Source organism: Octodon degus, unplaced genomic scaffold, assembly GCF_000260255.1.
Source record: "Octodon degus isolate 3935 unplaced genomic scaffold, OctDeg1.0 scaffold00015, whole genome shotgun sequence".
Lineage (NCBI taxonomy): Eukaryota > Metazoa > Chordata > Mammalia > Rodentia > Octodontidae > Octodon > Octodon degus.
Genome location: NW_004524591.1, coordinates 48,801 through 53,345, shown reverse-complemented (window position 1 = coordinate 53,345; position 4,545 = coordinate 48,801). Strand labels below are relative to the sequence as shown.

Genomic DNA, 4,545 nt, shown 5'->3' with positions numbered 1-4,545 from the left:
ACAGTTATAATCGTGAAGTAATTTTAAAGTGATGTTTAGTTTATAAAGGTCCCTTATATTTTCTATTGCAAACACTTGAAAAATAGGAGCAATACTTGATTTATTTTTGTATGTATTTAGAACATTATTTTAAATAAATGACTGCCCAATAATAGTTGTGAAATCTTTTACTTAAATAAACCTGCTTTTAATTGTTGATTGTAATTTTTTTAAAAATACATGTTTGTAGTATACAAATACAGTTAGCTTATTTATTGTCCTTGTACATGACACGTGATAATTTTCTTTACCTTCCCCCTCCTTCTACCTTTTGGTCTCCTTCCCATTTGTGTAGTATCTGACCCTTGGGGAAGTATGGTTTTCAAATCCTGTACCCATATACAGCAAAACCAAGGACTCTGATCAAAAATTCACACTGGAAACAACAGCTATTGAAAGAGCCCAAGAGAGTCCCAGAAAAATTTCGGGGTACCCTCACTGTCTGGAATCTCAAAAGGGCATGAGAAGACAGATGCTGCTGAAAGCTGCCAAGTGCTATGGAGAAGGGGACATAGGAACGAGCCCTACCAGGCATGGGGAATATGTGTCCTGCCCCATCTACTTTCCTGGATTAGCCAGAAGCTAAGCATCAAGGACATGGGGGCTGCAGTATGTAGTGAGCCCCTGAGCACCCAGAGCAGGCCTGGGGTTCTGTGAGGCAGGGAAGGCTGCTTAGTTCAGGGGTGCCAAGGAAGGAAGAAGCCACTGAAGTTTTAATCTCACTGCCCCACCTCTCTGTGTCCAGTGGCACCTCTAGGCCTCTCCCTGGGTCCTTTGATGCTGGGAAGACTCGAGGCTTTGGGTCAGACTGACAGAATCACAGCTCTGCACCTCACTAGTCAGTTTCCTAACTTCCTTGTGCTTCACTTGCTTTACCTGAACGATGGGAGCAAAAGTGCCTAATTTAGAAGCAGAAAGTGCTTCAAGGTCACTTTGGCAAAGTGACCCAGGGAAGGAGTGGCAGGCTTGGTAAGACTGGAGTTTGATTGGCCTCAGGCATCTTCTGCCAGCTCAGCATTCTTCTGGATCAGCCAAGAGAAAAGAGTAGGCAGATCTAGAGATACAGTAGATGGGTTTGCTTAGCACCTGTTCTATGCTGAACACTTCCTACTGTCCTGTCCCCAAAGCCTCAAGTGCTTCTGCGGTCCTTGCCACCTGCATGTCCCTTCCCTGTCCCACTGGTGGAGTGCAAATACTCTTTTTCCATACTTGATAATGGTCTCCAGCATGTCACTTCTGCTTTTATACAATCTTTGAAGCCATTAAGCAGGGCTGGACCTAGGTGAGGGCCTATTTTATGCCACAGTGACCCCTGTGCATTTGAGGTGGTCTCTGCAGGGTCATACAGCAAGATAACCCTAGCATTTGTGTGGGCCAGGGTGATCCCCATACATTTATATTCCTGAGAGGCACCTGGCGAGCTGGGGGGGTGGAGTGGGAACTGTTACCCTTTCTGAGGAAGGCAAAGTTGCTGATTTTGATATTGTTGGTGAGGAGGAAGAGGAGCCCCCTGAGAAGTATGGCTCCCAGGGCTCTGAAATCTGTGCTTTTTCCATTGTTGTGGGGCATGGGGTACATTTGAAAAATAGACCAATAAACATGGATGCAAGGAATGTGGCAATCACAATGTCACATGTTTGATACCAAGAAAGACAGGAATTGAGGCCCAAACAGACCCAGGGAAAGTCTTCATCATCTGCCCTCCCCTGCCATAACATCCTGAATCTGGGAGCTCTGGGACCCCACCCTGGAAGCTATCTGGGCCTTCAGAAGAGGGAGGGTAGATTGCTATCGCTGGTGGGACCCGTTGGCTGGGAAAGGATTCTTTGAGCTGATGCTGAGCCTCTCCCGGGGTCTCCCCAGGGCCAGGGATGAAAGAGCCTGAAGCCTGTGTACATTCTGCCTGCTGTAATGGTCTAATGCCTGCCTCCTGCCTCTACTCTCTCTGGAAACCAGTCGGGCTTCCAAAAATGAGGGCTGGCTGCTGGGCTAGGGAATCTACTCCCACAGTGAAGCTTGGGAACACACCAGGGACCTAAAAGAGACTTGCTGAAGCTGTTCCTTGGAAGTTCAACCTGAGTGTCCAGAGCCCGGGCAGCATCTCATTGAGTGACAGCTGTCCTATGCCCTCCCCAAAGAGAAGCACCATTGTCTGAGCCATAAATTAACCCCATTAATTATCATCAGGGGCATACTTGTAAGAGGATTTGCTGACTTTGCTGTGAATGAGCTGAGAGGTCAGTGAGTAAAGCTGGTGAAAATAGTGTCCTGCCCTGGGGTCTGGAGGTGGGTGCTTGAGGGTCTCAGTAACCCTATTAGAGGTTTCTGTGATGCCAGGAGGTCATGACAGATAGTGTTTCAATACAGGAGACTCTGACAACAATAGGGCTTGAGCCTCAGAATGCTCCAAGCTGGGAAGAAGTAGAAATCCAGCCTGAAAGATAAAAGTGGTCACTCATTCAAAATTTACTGATTTATTTATTGATTTGCTGATCCAATCATTGATTTACTCATTCATAGATTCATTTTTGTTCATCTGCTGGAGTGCTGTGCTATGAAAATTTTGCTTGGTTAATATCCCAATGTTTATATCTTAGCTCAAATGACACTTCTTCAGAGAGGTGGCCCTGTCCACTCTTTCTAAGGTGGGTCTGTCCCTCCACTGTAACCTAATGCAGTCACATCTCTGGGTTTTGTTGCTGTCCCAGTGCTTCCCACGACTAAGTTCTCTCATGTGTCAGTCATCTGTAGATTTGTTGTCTGCTGAGAATGCAACAGAAGGCTGGAGACAGTTCCTTTATTTCAGAATCCATTTGCACTATTTCAGCACAGCCAACCTGTGCCTGAGGACTGGTTCAGAATTCCCAGGCTCTTCTTCTGCCTGCCCACTGTCACGTCCCCAAGAGACTGGCACTGTGTCTGTTCCATGAAAGACCCACATCCATCCAATATTTATAAAGAACCTCAGCAGAAAAGTAAGTTAAGAAATTTGGTCAGATCCTTGGAGATCCCCAAAAGAGATAATCATGTACAGAAATGAGCTGGGCCTACTGACAGAGTGCTGGGGGTGCATGTGGGTTACACCAACCTCAGCAAGCAAGGAGCATGTATGTGGTGACTTCATGGTAGTGGAGTCAGAGAGATGCAGCAGGCTGTCTGTCATAGAGGGTAGGGTGCCCCAGGCAGGAGGCACCATCTGTACAATGCTTGGAGATGGGAAGGAGTGGGATGGATGGTCAGTAGGCAACAAGTGTGGGTAACACAGTGGGAGATAGAATGGGACAGTGACAGGGATTTGGGATTTTAATGCCTGAGCATCTCCCAGCCACTAAAGGCTTCAGACCAACCTGGGACTGGGTTTGCTTTCCATCACAAGGGAGGAGACTACTGCAGTGGCCAAGGTGGAGCTATGGGGAGGGAGGGAAGCAGAAAGTGATGTAGAGTGGATCAGAGGTGATGTACAAAAAGATGTCTTAGATACTTTTTCTTTATAATACCCAAACCCAAAATGAAGGAAAGAAATGTTTATTTATCTCACAGTTATTGGAAGTTTCAGTCCATACTTTGCTAGCTCCAAGGCAGAGAGCAGTAGTTCATAGCAGCAGAAAACAGCAAAACAGCAAGAGCAAAAGGGAAGAGTGGTGGCAACACTGGCAAGTCTGTCTCCCTTATGTTGCAATAAGGCTATCCGCTGCAGACTGGGTGTAGCACTCTCACCCATAATCCCAGCACTGTTTACACCCATAATCCCAACACTGGATCACGAATTAATCACAAAACTCTAGAAGTCTGCTCCGTGACTGCATGAGGCATTTGGTGGGCACCTAGACACAAGCCATAATGATGGAGAAGGTTTCTAACAGCAGAAAGGAAGGAGCACGAGAAGGGGAGGGGAACAGGACCAGCATCTGTGAAAGACTTCCCTAACACCTCACTGGAGCTGTGGCAGCAAAACCAGATAACTTGACACATTTGCCTGGCAGTGATACTGTGATGGTTAATGTTGGCATCAACTTGACCAGCTTGGCTTGAGGATTGCCCAGGAGATTACTAGATTACTAGGGCACACTCGGTGTTATTGGCTGGGTCATGCTGGCTGCACACTGGGAGTTCTAGCCAGTCCCCTCCTCCTGCCTCTCTGGCTCCTTCCTCCTCTTTGTACCTCCTGGCCACCATGCACTGAGCTTTCCTCTTCCATACTTTGCTGTTTTCTCCTTTCTGCCTTGGAGTCAGTGGGCCATGACCCAAAATATCTGACATCAAGAGCTGAAATACGCTTCCCCTGCCTGAAGTTGCCATGGTCCAGTATTTGTCCAAGAGGGCTTTGTAAATACCACAGCCCATGATGTCTCTTGATTAATAGTATCAACAGAGAGACAAAAAAAATTGTTGAAGATGGTGCTTACAATAATTTAAACAACAGGGGCTGGGGAGATGGCTCAGTAGGATAAGTGGTTGACTGGCAAACGCAAGGATCTGAGTTCAATCCCCGGTTCCGCAAAAAAA

At 46.9% G+C, this 4,545-nt stretch overlaps 1 protein-coding gene across 1 annotated transcript in view; it reads right to left on the bottom strand.

Moving 5' to 3' along the window:
- Positions 1-360: 360 nt before the first annotated feature.
- The window catches only part of LOC101575378 (CDKN2A-interacting protein-like), a 20,872-nt gene continuing 16,687 nt past the window's right edge, over positions 361-4,545 (bottom strand). Inside the window, 2 exon segments of the mRNA XM_012513669.2 lie at positions 361-370; positions 4,414-4,418. The gene's annotated coding sequence lies outside the window, so the exon portion shown is untranslated.